This window comes from Chinchilla lanigera, unplaced genomic scaffold (assembly GCF_000276665.1).
Source record: "Chinchilla lanigera isolate Chin_1 unplaced genomic scaffold, ChiLan1.0 scaffold00131, whole genome shotgun sequence".
Lineage (NCBI taxonomy): Eukaryota > Metazoa > Chordata > Mammalia > Rodentia > Chinchillidae > Chinchilla > Chinchilla lanigera.
Genome location: NW_004955532.1, coordinates 366,628 through 389,566, shown reverse-complemented (window position 1 = coordinate 389,566; position 22,939 = coordinate 366,628).

Here is a 22,939-nt window from a genome sequence, read left to right as displayed (position 1 = left end):
CACTAACGTCTTCAAGAGTTTTACCTATTCCTATTTAATGTTTCTGTTTAATATTTAGGTCTTTGATTCATTTTGAAGTTAGTTTAGTGCATGGTGATAGACATGGTCTAGTTTTAGTCTTCAGCATGTGGAAAGCCAGTTTTCCCAGCACCATTTATTAAAGAGGCTATCTTTTCTTCCAGTGAATGTGTTTGGCCTCTTTGTCAAAGATAAGGTGGCTGAGTATGTCTGGAGTTGTTTTTGCATCTTCTAATCTGTTCCATTGATCTTCAGGTCTGGTTTTTTGCCAGTAGGTGGTTGATTTTTTATGCTCCTTGGTGTGGACCTTGCCAACATTTTGTTCTAGGTATTGAGCTCTTGGCTAGGGTGATTAAAGGAAAAGTGAAAGCTGGGAAATAGACTGTCAGGCTTATGCCCAGACATGTCAGAAAGTTGGTATCAAAGCCTACCCAACTGTTAAATTGTATACCTATGGAAGAACAAAAAGAAATATTTGGGAAGAGCAAATAAATTTTAGAGATGCAGGAACAATTGCTACTTTCATTTATGAAAGTTTGGAAACTCTCCAAAATCAAGGAAAGAAAATGAAGACTTACCCTTGATAATGTTGACAGTGAAAAAAATTGAAAAGAAAAATATTCTGAAAAATATCTTTTAAGGATGTAGACTGGGTTCATAGTGGAAGTAAATGAACATTATATTGGACTTAAACTTGTACTGCCTGAAATCTGTGCAATACTGGTATAAATGAAAAGTCTGCAGACTTTTTCTGTATCACAAATGTTTTGGGTTTTATGGACTGTACATGGGTCTTTGTCACATCTTTATTGTATTTAATGATTCTTTTAAATGCATAAAAATCCATTCTTACCTCAGAGCCATAAAAGAATAGATCACAGGCCAAATTCAGTGCATGGGCCTAGATTGCTGATTCCTAGAAATGCTTTGTGTATTTGTTTTGTCTTTTTTTTGTTTTTGTTTTTTTCTAGTACCAGGAGTCAAACTCAGGACCTTGTACTTGCCAGGCAGGCGCTGTGCCGCTGAGCTAAATCCCCAGCCCTGCTTTGTGTATTTGGATCTACATTGAGCCTCCTCACTATTACTGTGCAAAGTGAATTATTTTTGAGTGTAAAGAGTATGGTGTGCCTGAAAAGATGTAGCATGGTTTTCAGAAACACTCAAATATGGCATAATAAATATTATATTTTCATGCTCTATTATAGTGAAGAAAGTCTTATTTTATTTTAAAAGTTTTTTTTTTTTTTTAGAATTGAGAATTTTTTTTTCAATACTAAGTGCAAAAATCCTATAGGTTGCTTTCTCGCCCAGAAAGATCAAAGGAGGAAAAGTTCACAGTGATGAAATGGGCATATTACCTTACCCCAAAGATATAAGTAGAGTTCTATATTTTTAAACTATTTATGCATACATTTTCTAAAGTTACTCTCATAAAAATTTTCCCACTGACAGTTGACTTTTTGAGGCATCTTTCTAATATTTACACACTCACTTTCTGGGTTTTCTGTTCTCATTTATTTGCATTGATTTTTCCATAGGTGTATTTTTCCCTCTGATCTACTCATTATTCAAATATGAAAAACAATTTTATAGATTTGTTTGACTGTTGATCATAAGGATACTTTGAGATTCCTCACATCTTTTACCTTGCTGTTAGATTTCTTTCTTCAGGGTCAGGGATCACACAATCTCGAATGTGTTCCTTTCTGGAATTTGCTTATGTAACAATATTTGGGTGATTATTAGAACAAAGTCAATACAAGAAAACATCCTCTGGGCATAAAGTTATTTTATCTCATCCTCTCTCCTTGTGGGTTTTTTTTCCTCTACTGTCATTTTCGTACTCATGCAATCTCAAGTTCCTGGCCTCTGAATCTCTCTGGAAACTCAAGGGCAGTTGATATTCCCAACTCCTTTGCTTCTTTCTTCTTGGCAGAGCCTGTGTTGGTTTACTTAAGATCCAAAATGTACAACAGATATTGCAAAAGGGAAAGAAACTGCTCAAAAGTAAAGAACACCTAGGGTGGGGGAAAGGAGAAAAGAAAGAAAGGAAAATTAAAAATATATATATACAAAATTGCTAAGATAATTTACTGCTAATTTCTATTAGTTCATTTACTACTAATTTCTATTAGTTCATTAATTTCTATTAGTTCATTAGAGCTCATATTGTTTGATCAATTTTGCATTCCTGTATCTGGTAATCTGAGTAACTACTTTGAGGATAACAGTATGTAATACAATAACCATTGCTAATTTTCTATCATCTTGTTTTAAAATTCTGTACCCTTTTAATTGTTTTTTTCCTCTGTCTTTAAATAAATAAAGAAGAGAGGGGAAAAATATATATGTATACACAAGATTGCTGGGATAATTGTACTACTAATTTTTATTGCTTTCTTGAAGGGAACAGTTGATATTTAATTTTTTTTATATTTAATTGTTTGATCATTCTTGCATGTCTGTATTTATTTATCTGAGCAACCAATATGAAGCTAACAGTATGTAATGCAACAACCATTGTTAATTTCTTTTCACCTTGTGTGAAATTCTGTATTGTTTATATTGTTTTTATGTTGTTTCATTTATGTCTGTGTGTTTATTAATATGTTTTGGTTCTTTCATCTCTAAAAATAAAAAAAAGAGCGTCATAATATTCAACTTCTTTTGGGGGTCTTTTTTTTCTACCAGCCCCACAGGCCTTCATGCTAGCTTAATTCATTTATGTTCTAATTCTGTACTAAAACCCTCTTGTGCTAGAATATTTTACTTTTCTGTTGTCTCATAGAATAAAGACAAACTCTCCAAACTGATATAAACGATATTACAGAGTACAAAAATAATGTATACCATGGTTTCCTTTATTATTTTCCTATATTTATGTGTGCAGCATACTGAAATTAGATATATTAATATCAGTCAAAGAAGAGTTTCTTTCCATGAAAAATAAAGCAAAACTCCATAACAATATAATGAAAATAACAATAGTGAATACAGCAATATCATTATCTTCAAGATTTATTTACTGATACCTTTATAATGATATAAGTATTAACATCTCAGATTCTTTCACTCATGATGTAGGAAATGCATACATCATAAAATTCTATATTAACCACTTACATGTTGCAATCTTATTTGCATCTGTCAGTATCACATAAAACTTTCAGAACTCCATCACAAAGTCATCACAATTTTACCACTATGGATGAACTTTCTTGTGTTCATATCCCTTCCTCCTCACTGTACTTTGGTTTACTTTGCTACTTTTTTTAGCATTTCCTATTAGAGTGACCTCTGTTTGTCAGGCAAGTATACTAATTTGCATTGTTATGTGAAACACTCTTTCTTATAACATTAAATCAAATTCATGGGCAATAAATATTTCTTAATTCTCTTTTAGTGTTTTTAATGCACATAACAGGTGGTTTACTAATTCCTGAGAACAGTTATTCTCTAGAGTTGGTTTAATTTTGTTTTGACACCACTGTTTTCATTCTAGGTTGAGTAGAGCCATGTATTCAAACATAATCTTACATGGGAATTTATAGCAGAAAGAAAAGGTACATTATTTTGGCTGAAGAGGGGATGATTTTCAAGGTCTTTTCAAATATTCTGTTTTTTTTTTAATTTTAAAGAGAATAAAAAACCCAATCAAAATACAGAATTTCAAAACAAGATGATAGGAAATTAACAATAGTTGTTATATTGCATATTGTTATCTTCAAAATAGTTGCTGAAATTACCAGATACAAGCATGCATGGAATATCCTTTTGTCTGCTACCCCTTCCTGATGCTACAGAACACCTATGGCTCTGCTCATTCTTGTCTGAGAGCTATGTATTCTGTTTATATGTCACAGTCAAGCAGGGGCCTTTTACTAGTACCTCCTTGGTGGTTTACCAGAAGTCTTAAATTTGTATTTGGAGTAATTTTTTAAGTATTGAACACATTATGTTGAAGGTGGGCTAGTATTGAACTTAAATTTCTTACAGTTACATTGTAATTTTTTGCAAATTTTACCCCTGATAAATACCTGTCTATCTTTTGGAAATATCTAGGAACTGACAGGGAGGAAGTTAAGTGGGAAACGTAATAATGGTAGATGTTTCAACAATAAATAAACTAGAAATTAACTCTATACAAGTATACTCATACTTCTCGGCATTTCAGAAGAAAAAAGCTGCAATGTGAGAGAGACCTGACCATATGCATTCAGGAGAAAGATTAGAACCTGATAGCTTGGTTTGGAGTAAAGGATTTGGTTATGATCTGAAAGGTTTCAGTCATCACAATTAAAGGTAGGGGCAAGATTAAGATATAAACAAGCTTGGCTGTAAGAGAAGAGATTATTTTCTTGGGGAACTTTTAATGAGTTTGAAAAAGATTTTCATTTTCTTCTAGTTCTTGAAAAAGATGACTTCAAAATTGTCTTGAATCCTGATATACAGAGGTGCCAAATTTTGCTAGTCTCTAGAGTACTAGAAATTCAACAGGTAAGGGCAAAGAATATTCCTGATACAAATGAAATCTCAGGAAAGAGAAAGAAGATTAGGGTAAAAAGAGAACATCAGATGATATTTGCCTTTAAGGAATAAAAAGTAAGGTAGATTTATGTTTTCACCAAGTGCCACATTCTTTCAGCATCTTCTTTACAAACCACCTTTCATTCATTTTTGTCTTTTCTTCCTTCCTTCCTTCCTGCCTGCCTTCCTTCTTTCCTTCCTCCTTCTTTCCTTCCTTCTTTCCTGCCTTCCTTCTTTCTTTCCTCTGTTCTTTTTTCTTTCTACCCTCTCTGTATTCTCTCTCTCCCTTTATTCCATCTCCCCACTTATAATCTCATGTCTGTCAAGATGTTCAGGGCTGGGGAGATAGCTCAGCAGCACAGTGCCTGGCTTGGCAAGTGCAAGGTCCTGAGTTCTATTCCCGGTATCAGAAAAAAAAAAAAAAAAAAAAAAAGGGAAGATGTTCAGCAGGTTGTGACTCATCACCTATTACCTAAAAATTCCAGCCTCATCAGAGAAAGGTCAGAACAAGGACTGAGGAAGAAACACTGAAGAAACCGGGGACCTGCTTCTCCTACTGTGCCCCCTGAGCCATTGTAAAGGGAGAGGGAAGTGTTAAACAGTTGGATATGAGATGGAGTTGGACCTTGACTGACCTTTTCAGTATGGTAAATGATTAATAGCAATCTAACTCTTTGATTCTTCTAACTGACCCTGATTAATTCACTATGAAATAGACTGGGCCTTTGTGATTATCATCAAATTGTATTGATGAAACACAAGGCTTAGACAGTTATTTCCCCCAAGTCTTATTATTACCATATAGGGAGGCTGAACACCAGTGAGGCCTTTGCACTTCCCCTTGGTGCCTTGTGCACTCCTGTTGGCTCACACTCTGCACCTGTGCAGCAGGGACCGCGTTGCTGGCCATGGGATTCAGGGTCGGCAGAGGTCGTTAGCTTTACATGTGAAGAACAGCACTGTGCCTTGAGTTAGAGCATCATGGGGACCCTTGCAGCTCGCTTGTATCCACTTTCACTGCTCTAGGAAATACCCACTTAAAAACTTTGACAGTGATCAGAAGTAGTTTCATGAAATTTCCTATTTTGGTAGCTGGAAAGAATCAGACCTCTAGACTGTCAATAATTTACATGCACAGAAGGAAAGAAATAACATGTAGCTATGCAATTAAAATCACCTTTTACTTTCAGGGACACTATTTCAAAGAATTTCTGAGGTAAAAATGTGACACTGAAAAGACTAATTTCCATAGAATCTTCTAGAAGTGCAATGGGAAATCTCCAAAACCAAACTAAGCAAACATTAAAGATTTATGTATAAAAATACCCAAACACAAATACCTACACTAACTAAACATTACTGTTTTTTACTATGTAGTATAACTAAATAATAATCTGTTGCAAAATTAAACAGTATGTTATGATTTATATTATAGACCTTTACATTTCTAAAAGTGTAATGATTCCAAAAATTTTTTTCCAGCCAGGCATGGTGGCATACACCTTTAATCTTAGCACTTGGGAGACCTATGCAGGAGGATGGCTGAGAGTTTGAGGCCAGCCTGGGCTGCATAAGTGAGTTCAAGGCCAGTCTGCACTACATAGTGAGACTTTGTCTCAAACAAACAAACAAACAAACAAAAAACAACAAAACAAAATTTCTTTTTTCTATGTAGTAGCAACATAATGTAGCTAAACAAATATATATGTGTGTAAATGAAATGTGCTTTGCAGATAAAAAATTGGGAAAATGGCTCTAGGCAATTGATAACTGGATACATGCTCTCTAACCCTGCACCCATTCATCTGCACATTTGTCGTCTGGGCAGTTTTTACAGTATAAAATATGATAAAATAGACAAAGGCTTATGTTATGTATATCATGAAGAGTTTTATGATTGCTACTAGTTTATTGTCCTTGCAAATGCCACCAAGAAAGCAAAGGTGATTTGTTAGCACTAGCCTGATATTTCTTATTGCAAGCCACTTGGCTTGAATCACAAAGCAGTATGATACATATCTGCCGTCACTGTCCGCACTATGGCTTCAGAATTGAAAGTTTTAGTAGGTCAGTGCAAGTTGGCCAGTTCACATAACAGACCTGAAAACCAAGAGTAGTTAGTTTCTGCCTTTTGGAGCTGTGAGAAATTGGAGTCATTGACTTTTGTGGTCTTATTCTCATCCAGAGTTTCTCAATTTTAGCATTACTGGCTTTTTGAGCAGGATAACTTCTTGTTCTGGGATCTGTCTTTTGCACTGATGAGTGCTTAGCAGTACCATGTCCTCTACCAGCTAGACACCAGCAGCACTGTCACTGTGTTTCCTGCACCTCCATTATGACAGTAAAACATGTCTTCTGCCATTGCCAGATGTCTGGGACAAGGATGATTCTCCACTGGAGGGCCACTGGACTACGTAATTGTGCCATGTACATCTGCTTGCCAGAGCAACAATTACATCCATGTTTTAAAACGTACAAACCTGAAAACTCTTGTTATTAGTTAAAATTTCACATTAATACACTCAATCCAAATATACTGCAATCTGAATATACTCTTCCTTACCTCCATGGCGGAGTATTTCTTCCTGATGATCTGTATCATTCATTCCATAGCTCCCTGTCTAGCCTGGTGACTGTTGTGGAGCTTGAAATGACCAGGAGCAGTCTCAGAGTCCAGTTCACTGGAATCAGTGTTTTTCTTCCTCCTTTTAAATAACTGATTTCTAGGCAAGCAGAGGATAAGGAACAGAAAGCAAAAGTTTTGCTAGTGGATCCCTAAGAGTGATGGTGAGCGTACCCTTCTCATTTCTGTGCCTTGATTTCTGGACCTATTAATCCCAGCTAGGGGAAACTAGTAGCCCATAAATGAGATGCAGATTAAGAATATGTACAACCTTCTGTGGAACTTTGCTCCCATTCTGCAAGGTATTGCCACCTAGTAGCACTGTAATTGTGTGTTCAAAAGGCCATTTATTTATTTATTTATTTATTTCAGGTACTGGGAATCAAACTCACGACCTTGCACTTGCCAGGCAGGTGCTGTGCAGCTGAGCTAAATCCCCAGCCCTTTCAAAAGGCCATTTTACCATTTTATCAATCCAGCTGCTTCTGGATGGAGGGGAAGATGTTAAGACCAGTGAATTCCATGAACATGAGCCCACTGCCGTACTTCTTTGGACTTGAAGTTCATGTCTTTCATCAGAAGCTATGTGACATACCATAATGGTGATTGTAGCATCTGTTAGTTCATGTATTTTAGTTTAGGCAGTAACATTACATGCAGGAAAGGTAAATCCATACCCGATTAAGTGTCTATTCCAGTAACAAAGAAGAGCTGCCTCTTCCATGGTGAAAGTAATCAAATATAATCAACTTGCTGCCAGGGTGCAGGCTAATCATTGTGGGGAATGGTGCCATAGCAGTGTTTGTCTTTGCTGCAGATAAGTTGAGCATTCAGCATTTGCCATAGCCAGGCCAGCCTTCTTGAGTGGAAGTCAATGTTGCCTAGCCCGTTCGTAACCTCCATGTCCATCACCATGACCATATCATTTGTGAGCCCATTGGTCAAAAATAGGAGTGGTTGAGGAAAAGGCTGACTGCTATCTACAGAATGGGTCCTCCTATACACTTGATTATTAAAGTCTTCTTCTGAGGTTACTTTCTTATGAGCATTTATACAGAACACAAATATCTTAACATCCTTTACCCACAGGAAGAGGTCCTTCACCATAATTCTTCAAATGTCTTTGTCACCAGTTTTCAAGTCATGTTTCTTGCAAGTGCCTGACCATCTAGTAGATCACTGGCTGCATCGCATGAATTGCTACACAGTCACACATCTGTATAGGGAAACATCTGGCCTCTGCTCTTCCAAGCGAAATGTATGACCTGGTACACTACCCAATGTTCTGAGCACCGTGAAGATTCCCCTTCCCCACTGTCCTTCCGTGACATCCTGAAAAGGGGCAGCAGTTGTACAGATGACCACTTTCAAGTGGAGGCCTTCATAGTACAGAACTCTGTGTAAATATTGTCCTTGTCTTCTCTCCCTCTGTCAGCTGATAGTAGGGTCCACGTTAGGAGGCCATAGGTGCATGTGGGGGAGAGGGAACAGAACCCGGTATGACTTGACTGAGAACCATGACATTTGTGTCACCTCTTACCACGTATGTACCGCTTAAGGATGCGCTGTTGCTGTGCGCTTCTGACTTTATGACTTGATGCGTCAGGTCACACCCAGTGCATCATGGGCAGCTTAGTTTGCACTATAATGTGGAGTCCCGTGGTCACGTGTTCAGTTTCCAGTAAGACCAATAGCAGGCAAAGAGCTGTTTCTCAACAGAGAGCAGTTGTCTTCAGACGAAGTCAGAGACTTGCTCTAAAATCTTAAGCGCCTCCACTGTGATTCACTCCTGTGGGCCCAACAGGTGCTTCAAACTGCAGTCCTATTTGCCATTGACATCTCAAGTACCATTGGATCAGTTGGAGCATATGGGCCAAAGCAGCAGAGCCGCCAGGGACACTTGCGGAGTCTTCTCTTGTGCTGGGCCACACTCAAATCTAGCGGTTTTCTGAGTCCTTGCTAATTGGCAGGAGTATCATGCCCAGGTGAGAAATGTGTTGCCTTCAAAATGCAAATAGGCCCACCAGGCACTGTGCTTCATTCTTACTTAGAGAATGTACCCAACGCCTTCTCCTTCCCCTAGAAGGATTATCTCTGCATGTCTCATGCCACTAGACCAAAAATTGTAATGAGGTAGAGAGCTTTGAATTTTTGTTTATGTTTTCTTATCTTCTGACATGTAAATTCTATAACAAAAAGTCCAGAGTCGTTGCTACACCTTCCTCCCTTGCTCCAAGCAGCAAACTGTCAGTAATGTAATGGACAAGTGTGGTGCCTTGTCAGAGAGAGAGATGGTTAAGGTCAGTGCCAGCTAAGCTGTGATACGGGTTAGAGATTTGGTACACCCTGTGGTAGGAAAATGAAGGTATATGGTTGGCCCTGCCAGCTAAGAGCAAATTGTTCCTTGTGAACCTTATGGTTGGGTGTGGAGAAAACGGTGTTTGTCAAATCAATAGCTGCATACCAGCTATTAAACAGAAAAACCTGGTTAAGAAGAAAAAAGAAAAAAAGAAGAGGTGAAATACATTTAGTATAACAGCTGCAGTGAAGTCACTAATTGATTAAGCCTGTGGTAAGCTACTGTTATTCTCCAGGACGCATCTATCTTCTGCACATACTAAATAAGATTGTTAAATGATATGCAGTAGGATCCACCACCCGTGCATCTTTCACCTGAGAATCAATGGAAGGCACCAGAAGATGTGGAAACAACTCCAAACACACTCAGCCGCCTCATCTTTGACAAAGTAAACATGTTCACTGGAAGAAAGATAGCCTCTTTAATAACTGGTGCTGAAAAAACTGGCTTTCCACATGCCAAAGACTAAAACCTAGACTCACCCGTTACCATGCACTAAACTAAAATCAAAATGATCAAAGATCTGAGTATTAAAACAGAAACACTAAATCTGCTGGAAGAGCAAATAGGCAGAACTTTTGAATACACACAGGTGTAAGAAAAGAGTTCATTAACAAAACCCTGATTGCATGGGAAATACTACAAAGAATCAACGAATGGGATGGCATCCTATTAAAAAGCTTTTTGCATAGCAAAAGAAATCATCAACAGAGTGAAAAGACAGTCCACAGAGTGGGAAAAAATTTTAGCCAGCTGTCCCTCAGACAAAGAACTAACTTGCATAAGTTGTGTGTAAGTATCACATTGCCTTTCTGGAGTGAAAAACTGAAAGGGTAGGTAAGGACCAAAATGTACAATGCATATTGTGAAATAGGAAGAAATTGTTCAAAAGGAAAGAGGAACTAGGGAGGGGGAGGGGGAAAGGAAGGAAGGGAAAAGGAAAAAACAATAAAAGGATAAAATGACTTTGTAAATAAGCAGGGGATGAGGGGTTGAAGGGTGGGGTGAGGATTGGGAGAAAAAGAGGAATAAAAATGTCATGTCCAGGTACAAACTCCCTATGATGAATATGATCATCATGTACGTCTAAAATGTACCAATAAACTTAATAAAAAAGTCCCCAAATCATGCCCGGCAAAAATGAAAGTGTAAGAGTGATGGACTTTAACTGAATAAAGTTTGAAAATCATTGATACAGTTTCTGATCCCATGTTGTATTAAATCTTGAGAAGCTACCGCTCACTGGGCTTTGTGCAAAGAATGTAATTATCTGAAAATACTCCTTTTGTAAATTACTTACATCTCTTTGAAGCCAGATTGTCTTTGTCAAACAGAACATCATAAAATAGATTGAATTCAACAACATATATGAAGATCCAGCCGGACATTGAAGTGAGTACAAACATGTAAACAATACCTTTCTTCTCACTATTGTTTTTGTTTAGAGAAATATAGTTATTGTTCCTAAAAATATTTCAAATTAAAAAAATGAGAAAACAAAAAAGGAAGATTTCTCATTACATTTTTTTTTTTTTGTTTTTGTCTTGTTTTGAGACAGGGTCTTGCTATGCAGTTCAGGCTGACCTTGAGCTCACTTTGTAGCCCAGGCTGGTCTCAAACTCCCAACGATCCTCCTGCCTCAGCCTCCCAAATGCTGGGATTACAGGCATGCGCCACCATGTCCGGCCTCTCATGAAATTTTGAACGCTGAGAAATACTGAGGGAATGTTAATGTAAGGGCAAGGGCTGTTGAAAATACTCCTGCTAAGAACAACTTTCAGAAGGGACTTCCTGTTAAACTCCCACTGAGAAATTCATTGAACTTGTACCTCCATGTGGACATGTGATTTGGGAAAGAGTGGAAAGGGAGGGGGTGCAATCTCTCAAATAATTGCTGTAGTCTTGCACTGTTTCTGTCATATTCACAGAAGTCAAATATACATAAGTGTGCCCTGTCACCATGAAATGTTTTCCATAATTTTGACGTAGTTTTATATTTTAGCTATGAAGGTCAGTTACCAGAGGCAAACACACTTAAGTGGGTTTATGTTTTGTTTACACCCAGTACTGGGGATTGCCTGCTGATGTATTTCTACATCAGTACTGATATAGCTCTATGTCTGAGCTACATCTACAGCCTAGCAAGTAGCATTTTCTTCTGTTCAGTCTCTTACTCCTTTCCGGGATTATTCATTTGCAGATAGAAGTAGAAACTGTAACCAGGTTCTTCGCAGCAGGCATCGTGAGTGAGTTCCTTCTTCATAGAATGTCTTTCCACTTTCTTTTAGGCAAAAGGAATGAATTGCGACTGGGCCACCGGGTCCAATTTCCGCACGAGGCTCTTAATTCAGAATATCTAGGCTCTGCCTCCCCCACTGTCAGCTGCTGCTCCTCTCGTCGCTTCCTCAGTGACTGCCTCCACCTTGAATTTTTGAGATGAAAATTTTATGTGATAAAGAGGGCTCTGGGCTGTTGTTTAATCCTGACACTCAGCTGTGAGGGTGCAAATCTCCAGATCTATGTCAGGACCAGGGACTGGCATTTCTGGATCATGGGAACTGGGTTGCAGCCTGAGGTGGGCTCCTGCTGCTGTGATAATCAAGACACCCTGGAATGCCTGTGTCTTCATTGAAGCAAGTATTTCCGCAGCTCAGGTGACCTGGGTAAGCCTTAAGGACCACCACAGAGCAGTCCTGTTTCCCTGCCCTCCGTTGTCCAGGCTTGGGAGTAGCTGGGGTCAGCATCACCAACTGGACCTTTCGAATTCAGCTAGACTCCAGCCACTAGGCAGTTGCAACCTTGTTTTTGCATCCAAAGTCCCGCTGCCTAGACTCTCACTGGGAGAGTTCCCAGTAAGCCCCGCTGACTGCAAATAGAGATGCACTGGGTGGAGGAGCTCTGGCGCTATCTGACCAGGAGTTGGGGAATACTGTGGCCCAAGCAGTGGCAATGTAAGAAGCTCTACGTTTCTCTGGAGAGGGCAGCATCCAGCAGCACTTGGCTGCCGAAGGAAAGAATCGTTCCCTTCACCTCTGTCTTCCAGTTTACAGACCCGACATGGGACTCTCTATTATGGCTTTGTAAATCTTTATTTGCAAACTTTACATGACAGCAGTGAAAAAAACAACCCACACATTTCCCCCTCAGCTTTTAGGGCAGGAGACCAGAAAGATGATTTTTCAGAGATTCCCATTTGATCCCCTGCCTGGCTTTTACTCCTGGACAGGAAACACCCCCACAGTTTCACGAACTGGTCTGGGCAGTCTGATTTCTATGGCACTGAACCTTAGGCACCTGGGTAGTAACATCACTGACACTGACTTCAGGCACCTGGGTACTCATGTCCTGTAGCTCAACTTCAGGCACCTGGGTACTCCTGTCCCACAACTCAACTTGAGGCACGTGGCTACTGGTGTTCAGGAGCTCGATTGCAGCCACCTGTGTATTTTCAGCCAGCTCGGTCCTGCTGTTGCGGACAGCCTCCTGGGCAGAGGTCATCTCAGAACCTGGAAGAAGAGTAGTGTGTGGTCATACCGGGATCTCCAAATCATCTCCAGGAAAGCATGGGCACCCAGCTAGCTGCCTGTGGGGTAGGAGTTCAGGATACCAGAATGCAAAGTGAAGTCAGCCTTTTAGGTGGCTTGCAAAGATGAGAAAGACTCTTTTCTCACGGGCTGGACAGCCAGGAAATACCCAGACCCCTCCCAAGAAGCCAGCATTTGCTCCGGGTGCCCTTCCCTTTCCCAGGCCAGTACCTCCCACTGGAAGCTGGCTGGAATGGTCAGCCAGGTTTCTGCTCATCGTGGATAGATCCTGTTGTGAATCAGGCCCCCAAGTACCATGACCTCAGGATGCCACCGACTGACAGGAAGCAGGTGAAAGTCACAGGTTTGAGCTGTGAGATATGCTGTCCATCAGGGAGCAGGCAAGAGGTAGGAGGAGGAGCTCTGAGCAGGCAGGAGCTCTGAGGTCTTGGAAGAGAACGTGGGGGTGGAGGAAGTAGGTTCGTGGGGCGTTTGCCCTGGGAGGTGCCCAGACAGTGAGGGAAGCTGAGGCAGCACCACCTCCATAAACCCAGCCTCCAGGTAAGCTGCTCTACAAATCATGAGTCAAACCACTTGGGCAGCTTGGTGAGGTTTCCATCACCTCGAATCATATCTCCTCCCACTGCACAGTGCAGGAGGGTCTGGAACTTACCCAGGGTATCCAGGTGGCAAAAGCCTCACTGTGAGCAGGGGCGTCAGCGACAAGAAAATGGAGCGGGAGGTGTGGCTCAAGCTTCCCCTTATTTGGAAGGCTCAGGGCTGGGCCCCACCTACTCGAACCCTTCTCGTTGGCTCCCTGGTCCCGCCCACTCTTGCCCTTCTCATCCAATCCCAATCTCCTACCTGGGAGGGCGGGAGTTCAAGGCCAACCTACAATAAACTACATAGTGAGACCTTGTTTCGCCTCCAGTCCGCATAGTTCAAGCCAGCCTGGGTAGTTTAGCTCACCCTGGGTAGTTTAGCCCAGCCTGGGTAGTTTAGCAACTATCTCAAAATAAAAAAGAAAACGTTTATAAAGGCCAGGGGATGCAGCTGGGGTGGAGGCTGGGATTCAAGCTCTAGTACCAAAATAAACATTTTAAAATGAAAACGTGAAGTTATAGGTGGGCATAGTGGCACATATCTCTAATACCAGCATTCTGGTAGGCTGAAGCAAGAGGATTGTAAGTTCAAGTTCTGCCTGGGCAGCTTAGTGAGACTATCACAAAATAAAAAGTACAAAGATCTAGGGTTGCACCTCAGTATAAACTCCACCTTCAATCCCCAGTACCCCTCAAAAAGTGAAGTTATTATTCCAGGGTCAGTAGTTGGGCTGTAATACCCAGACTCCTTACAAAGAGAGCTGGAATTCAGTTAGACTCTCCTTGTGCTCTCTGTGAGAGACCTGTAGGCTAAGAAAGTGGAGAAAATGTGGGTGTCTAACAGTATCAAGGGTCTTAAGACCTAAGCAGAATATAAATAAATAGCAAAGAAAGACAAAAATGCCTCCATGGAGGACACAGGATGGAGTTATAAACTTCGGTGGTAGGCAGGACAAATAGGTGAGTCTATAAAACACAAGGATCTGGGCTGTATAACCTTCCCACCTAACACAACTAAAAATTGAAATTTGTGGTGCTACTGACAGTAACAAAATGCAGTCCAGAATACCCATGAAAATTTCTAGTCTGAAATCTGTTACACTGAAGTAGTGCAGTAGTTTCTTAGTGGGAAAAAGAGGACACTTGCAGTTCTGTGTATGCTACTGTGACATGAGTGTGCATGCATAGATGCATGGGTGCCTCTGTGTGTGTGTGTGTGTGTGTGTGTGTGTGTGTGTGTGTATAAGTGTGTGCTTGCAGATCTTTCACTCCCTTGATGTTTACAGAATTGGGTATAGAAATATTTAAGGGAATTATAGCAATAGTGTGACTAATTGTGTTAAAAATCCTAACGAGGCTCTGCATGGTGGTTTATATCTGTAATCCCAGCACTTTAGCAGGGTAAGTGAAGTGAGGAGGATGGCAAGTTCAATCCCAGCCTAGGCAATTTAGAAGTTAGCCATACACCATCTCAGTATAAAGAAAATGAAATGGGCTGGGGCTGTAGCTCAGGGTAAAGACCCTAGGTTCAATTCCCAATACAAAAAAAAAGTGCTAGCTAATGCAGACTAACCTATAGTGATGGAAATGACAGAGTATTTACCTGGGGAGGAGGATGGAGGAAGAAACATTAACAGAAGCTCTTGAGGATGATGGAAACAGGCATTGTTTTGATGCAGCGATGTCTCCTGGTGTATCCATATAGGTTAACAGTAATGAAATTTACACATTTTAATATAAGAGATTTCTTGTACTTCCACTATTCAGTAACGTGATTAGAGAACTCATCACTTGAAACTTTTTTCTTCCAAAACTCATGCTTTGCTCCATTGTTCTCTAGCTTCCAGTAGTGCTGTTATGGTTTGTGTCTAGATGTCCCCCCAGATCCTCATGCAGTCATGGGGCAGGCTTCTAGATTTTTGATTGGTCTATGGTCCAGTGTTGGAATTGTGGGTGTGAGTGCTACACTTGCCCCTGGGGTGGTAGTTTGCATACAATAAAAGGGAGGGAAAGAGCTTTGCTCTCTGCCACTCCTCCCTTGTGCTCTTGCTGCTTTTGCTGTCTTCTGCCACCTTGAAATGTTGCCCTTATGCCATGGGCCACCCTGCCTTGGAGTCAGCTTATTATGGGCTGAAACCTCCACAAACTGTGAGCTAAATCAACCCTTCCTTCCTTAATTTTGGGCATTGGATATTTTGTCTCAGCAATGAGAGAAAAGTAACCAAGACAAATGCTTTTGAGAATTTTTGGACCATTCTGATCTTAATATTTGGGAAGTGTTTTTGAATTACTTTGTTAATCATTCTTGCCTTTCTGATCTCTCTTCCATCTTTCTACAATTCTTTGTTATTACAAACTGGACCTTGCCTGATGATCTTTTAGGCTGGTGGTCTTCTCTTTCCTCCTTTGTTCTATTCTGCCTCCTGACCAGGAAGGCTTGGGAAGTAAAAACCTACCTGGAGCCCTGAGCAAGTTTATCTCTCTCTCTCTCTCCCTAATCTCCGAGGGAGATATGAACTTTACTTGGGAGTCCCAATGCAATATCATTAGGTCTTCACCTAGTACTCCACTTTGAAGGCAATTCTTTGAGACAGTAGGAGCTGAATTCCATTTACCATGGAAGGGGGTCCCTCCCCATGTTATAGGTCCCTCCCCCTGCTGTTTTCCCGTGGAGCTGGTATTTGAAACCATTTCCAGGTGGAAATCAAGACAGACCAAAGACCACCCATGACTGGGAACCTGACATGCCATCACAGCAGGCATGAGCTGTGTGTGTGAGAACAGCAGCTTACTAAGCCTGGGAGGTGAAAGGAGGAGAGGGTAGGCACTGGCTAACTCCATCCTTGATCTCCCCACTCTCACGGCCAACTCACCCACTAACCTTCCCCACCAAGGGCCAAATTGGCCTCATGTTCTAGGTCTTTACGAGGTATGAACCTCCAAATTCTTGACATTTAGCCAAATACCTGCCACCCGAGGTTGTTACCGTCCACTTAGGGAGAAAATGGAATGTCTCCGTCTGATTCTTTCTTTTCTGGCTAAAAGGCCTAGGTGCTGCCAAAGTCAGCCCAACCTCAAGCACATGGCCAAGGCTGTAACTGGCTTGGAACCCGAGTTCTGCAGCATAGAGACCCTAACGCGTCTCTGGAAGTGGAATCTGAGCTGGTCTTCCGCACAGGGACACGACTGGACCTGGGCACCCACCAACTTGTCCTGCCTCATAGTGAAGGTCCTATTGCAGAAACGTGGCCCGTGAGCTTGTCACTGCCTCTTCATTTCTTCACTCTGTTACCAGGATGAGGATCCGGTGGGATTTATTTCCGGGTTCTTCATGTCCCAAACAAAGAATTGGAAAAGACACACAAAGAGGGCAGTGAAAGTATACATTTACTGAAGGTGGGAACAAAGTGCACTCTGTAGGATGAGAGCTGGCAGGGAAACAGCTCAGCAGCCTGGAGGATAAATGAAGAGGTCTTCTGTAGCCAAGAGTCAGGGGATCTCTCTCTCTCTCTCTCTCTCATGCTAATGAGGCATCAGAACAGTCATCCTATCCAACAGGCACTTGATGTTGAGCCATGTGTAAACTATCTTATAAGAAAAGCTTGTATGGCTTCCTGCTGCATGTGAGTGAGGAATCAGGAACAGTGGATTTTGATTGGTTATGTCCACATGAAAATACAGGATTGAAAAGCGCACCCTGTGATTGCTTCTGTGAACAGCATCAGATTTAAAGGGAGGACTGAAAATAGCACTGTTCTGATTGGCTCTGCTTACAGTGATGATGTCACCACGCAGCCAGTGTCCCTCGCCCTGTTTCTTATCATTACGGAGCAAAGTGAAATACGAAATTTGTCTTTTGTAAGTCTGGGTTAGTGGGCGTACATCCTGCAATAATTATAATGTAATTTAGCTTCCAAAATGCTTTACTTTATGGTTAATAAAATGGAGAATAAAATAAAATGGAAACACATTATTTTGTTTGGAAAGTTTTATGACCTAAATAGTTTATAGTCTGGGCATTTTTCCAAGAAGAAGAAGTGAATACAGAGAGCAGCCCCTGCCTCAGCCAGGTTTATCACTTCTGTTTTACAGAATAAAAATAGAGATTCATCCATGTTAAGCATTTTTATCAAGGTCAAGAGCACACCAGGAACTGAGAATCAAACCTACATGATGAAGCATCTAAAGACAGTGCCTTATTAAACAAAGGCCAAAGCTGAAATATTGAAAGTGGGAAAAGTGCTTGTGTTTATTTGGGGGATATTTTGCAAGGGGAACGATACAGGACACATATTTTATATGATTGTTTATAATAGTCACCCAAAGAATGATATACAAGAGAGTGCAGGAAATCTGTCCACACACTAAGACCAAGGAATCCAGCTGAGGGCCTGGATCCCATGGGAATGTTCTGCATGAGTCCAGCTGAAGACCTAGAGCCCATGACAATGCGTCCCATGAGTCTAACTGGAGGTCCAGAGCCCACAACAATGTCTCATGCAGGCCTGTTTTACGGATCTGCCCTGGGAAGGCCCAAAGGCCAGTGGTGGAATCTAGGAAATCTGTGTCAGCAGGATGAAGGATCTGTGTTAGCAGGCTGAGGGATCTACACCAGAGCCAGGAAGCCAAGCTCAGAAGAACTAGAGGTCCCCCAAAAGTTACCACAGCTATCCTCAGCAACGTGAGGTTCTGAACTACTCCAATGATCAAGATGGCCGAGTTCCCATCAGGGAAACCAATGCAGCAAGCTTCTTCTGGAGACTGGCAGCACAAGCTTCCTCAGGAACCTGAGCTGTGCACCTTCTTCCCCTCTGGAGCCAGGAAGCGATGCTCAAGGTGAGGACCAGGGCTCCCCCAAAGTGAACTGAAGCCATTCTCAGTGCCAACGAGGTCCTGAGCTCCTCAGAGGATGAAAACAGCCAAGTTCATCAGGAAAGCCAGCATGATGAGCTCCTCCAAAACAACCAACAGCTCCTTACAGCTTCTGCCAGCTCCCAACAGCCTCTCTCAGCTCCGAATAGCCTTTAGCTGTTTAGTTGCAGAAACGCAGCCCATGAGCTTGTCACTGTCTCTTCATTTCTTCATTCTGTTACCAGGACGAGGATCCAGTTCCCAAAAACCTTTCTTTTTCTTCTCCAGTTCTGCCTCTTATGCTGCTAGCAACAATCTCCAGGTGGGCCTCCCACACCCAGCAACGAGCTCACTTAGTTCAGCTAGGTTATAAGCTGACCACCAGTTGTCAATCCACTACAGTATTTTTCCTCTCATGCTTGGATCTTACTATTAACTCTCCAAAGAACACTACTTTCTCCGCTACTTCCTTCCCCACCTGTGTTATTATTCCCTGGGTGCGGTGCTCCGTTTGTCAGTAAGCTTTCAGGAAGAAGAGGTGAATGGTGAATCTCAGTATTCTGAGCTTGGTACCATTAAAGCTCCACGGAAAGGTCATCCCAACCCAAATGTCATAGGCAATTACAATGTATCAGGTCCTATGTAGACCTGCTGTCTTTATCACAAAATCTCCAGCCAGTTGTTACTATTCTCCTACTACAGATGAGAATAGAGTAATGTAGCCCACTTTTCTTGAGCTCAAAGCACCCTCAGCAGAGGCAGACCCAGCATGCCAAAGCCAGCCACTTGATGCTAGTCACTAATTTAATCCTGGCTCTGTCATACCATCTCCTTTTTCATTTTCTTCTTGGTTCATCCTTTTCAGAATTTATAAGTTTAACTTTAGCATTTGATTTTAACTTGTATTACTCTCCTGGCTCTTACTGTTCTTTTTCAGGACCTCATTAAGTTTATACCGCAACAAGAAAGTTAATAAGTGCCTCTTTTAATTGTGTATTTTCCTGTGTTCTCCCACTAGACATCAAATCCTCTGAATCTTATTTTGCAACCTTACTGAGCAGCCCCTGCACTTCCTGCAACCTGTCTGAGTGATAGTAGGAGTGAATGAAATCAGGCCAGCCAGCATCTGGATCCATGGCTGGATGATGCCCCAAGCATGGTGCCCACTGTGCTTGGCTGTGAACCCATTATGCCAAGCGCGGCTCCAAAATATCTTAGCCACTGACACGCGACACCACTGCTCTGCGTGGGAAGTCTCAAGTCACTGTTTCTCTTGGTGGCCAGTCAAAATAACTTGCATTTATTCAGTATTGTTCATAAATCCTTACAGTGAATCATTTCATTTGATTTTTGCAATGGCCTCTTGAGCTAGAAGCTATTATTACCTGTATGTTACAGAAGAGAAAACTGATAACTTACTTGATGGGCATGAGGAGCTCTTCCAGAGTCACACAGTGGCAGCTGAGGAAGATCCCTATGCTCCAGCTTCAGAGTCAGCTCTTAACTTCTCAACGTATGGAGAGCAGGACAATATGGCAGCCGTATGAGTATGGGCAAGTGGGGAGCATTGGGCCAGGTGTGGTGGTGCACACCTATAATCCCAGCACCCGGGAGGCTGAGGCAGGAGGATCATTGAGTTCCAGACCAGCCTGGGCTACAAAGTGAGCTCAAGGCCAGCCTGAACTGCATAGCAAGACCCTGTCTCAAAAAAAAGGAAAGAGAGGAGCATTGGGAGGGAAAGGAGATATTAAAAAGGTCAAGATGTGATTTATATATGTACCATTTCTCCGAGATGAATATAATTCTTATATATTGAAGATATACACCAGTTAATAAAAAGTACACGGTGGTTGTTACCAATATGTCAGATGTTAGTGGAAGCCATAAAACTTGTGAGGCTATACACTGTCACTTTGTTTAATTAGTCTGCTCTTCTCTCAGGGGTTAGCTGAATCTTTTCCTTTACCAGGTTTCTTAGTTACTTTTCTCATTGCTGACACAAAATACTGGACACCCAAAGTTAAAGGATGGTTTAAAATTCTATATAATTCCATTTGTTTATTCTTTCTAGTATTTCTTATGGAATTGGAGTTCAGTTCAGAAAATCCTTGCCTATGCCGATGTCTTCAAGAGCTTTATCATTTTCTTTCTAATAGAGTCAGTGTTTCTGTGTTAATTTGTCTTTGATCCACTCTGATGTGAGTTTAGAACAGAATGAGAAACATGGATTGTTGTAGTCAGGGTTTGCAAGGGAGTAAATTTAATACTGGACACATAATTTATAGGATTACTTTATAATATTCACACCAAAAGGAAAATGCAGATGAGTGCAAGAGATATGCCCACAAAGAATCCAGCTGAGGGCCTGGATCCCACAGCAAAGTCCTCCACGAGTCCAGCTGGAGGCCTAGAGGCCATGACTCTGTGTCATGCAAATCTGTATCAAGGATCTGCGCCGGGAAGGCCCAAAGGCCAGTGGTGGAAACTAGAAAGTCTGTGCCCGCGGGATGAAGGATCTGTGCCAGCAGGCTGAGGGATCTGCACTGGAGCCAGGAAGGGATGCTCAAGGTAAGGACCAGAGTCCCCTTGAAAAGAACCTCAGCCCTCCCAGCAACAAGGACCCAAGCTCCTCCGATGATGAGAACAGCTGAGTTCATATTAGGAAAATCAACGTGACAAGCTTCTCCAGGAGAATCAGCAGCGCACCATCTTCCCCTCCAGTTCTCCTCTTATGCTATTGCCAGCAATTGTCAGGTGGGCCTTCCACACCTAGCACCACGCTGATTCAGTTCCGCTATGTGTTACAAGTTGACCATCAGTTCATTCACCACGTGGACCTAGATTCATCCTTTTGCACGCAGATAATCGGTATTCCCAGCACCACTTGTTAAAGAGACTATCTTTTCTCCAGCATATGTTATTGGAACATTTGTCAACAATTAGATTGCTGAAGGTGCTTGGCATTGTTTCTGCATCCACTATTCTGGTTTTTTGTTTTTTCTTTACGCAGAGTCATGCTATGTAGTTCAGGCAGGCCTTGAACTCACTATGTAGCCCAAGGTGTACACATACCTTAAACTCACAGATACCCTCCTGCCTCAGCCTCTGTAGTGGTGGGATTACAGGCATTTATTACCACAACTGGCTTGCTTCCTCTATTCTTTTGCTGTGGTCAATATGTATGTTTTGTGTTTGTAGTTACTGTAGCTTTGTGGTATAAGCTGAAGTGTGAGATTGTGATGTCTCCTGCTTTGCTCTTGTTGCTCAGGATTTCTTTAGCTTCTCTGGGTCTCTTCTGGTTCCATATAAATTTTAGAACTGTTTTTTCTAGTTTTGTGAAAAATACAGACAGCATTTTGATTGAAATTGCATTACATCTACATATCACTTTATGATATGGTCATTTTGGCAATATTTGTTGTTTTTGTCAAAGAACAAAGGATGTATTTCCATTTTCTAATTTTCTCTTCAATCTCTTTCCCAGAGTACTATGGTTTAAGTTATAAAGATCTTTCACTTTATTTGTCATATTAATTCCTATGTATTTGATTTTTTTGAATTGCTTCTTAAGTGGGTTCTTTGTTGGAGTATAGAAATGCTATTTTTTTTTTTTTTGTTGTTGTTTTTTGGTCTTTTTGAGACAGGGCTTCACTCTGCAGTTCAGGTTGAGGTTGAGCTCACTTTGTAGCCCAGGCTGGCCTCGAACTCAAACAGTCCTCCTGCTTCAGCCTCCCGAGTGCTGGGATTACAGGCGTGCGCCACCACGCCTGGCTAGAAATGCTATTTTTGTGTTTATTTTGTATTCCACAACTTTGCTAAATTTGTTTATTAGTTCTGAGAGTCTTCAGATGGAGATTTTTGGGTCTTGTGTGTAAGGGACCACATCGTACATAAATAAGAATAGTCTGACTTTTTCCTTTCCTATTCAATCCTGTTTATTTCTTTTCTTTGCATGATTGCTCTGGCTAAAGTTTTGAGAACCACAGCGGTACCTTGGTTGGTGAATGCTTTTGTTTGTGAACAGTTTGGCTCACAAAAGTGCTCGGCAAAATTTTGTTCTTGTTTGCAAACTCTACATCAGGTGACCAACACAGTCCTGGCCATCTTTTCCAGAGTCATGGGACAAATTGAGTTCATGCACCAAGGACCCACTGCATATTTAACAGGAGAGCTGAGAGTGGACATTCTTATTTTGCTCCTGATTTTAGAGAAAACGCTTTCATTTTCTGGTCTTCTCTGCTTGGCATATGGCTCACTCAACTGCCAAGCCAGGATGAAGCCTGTAAATCGTGTTCTGTCTTGCCTTCTTGTTCCTATGTTTTCTTTTCCTTTTTCACATGAAACTCTTGACCCAAGCTCACCTTTGCTCTTCTGAACTTTTATTACTTGATGTGTGGTTCTTAATACTGTTCTGTGTGTTCAGTAATTTCTGACA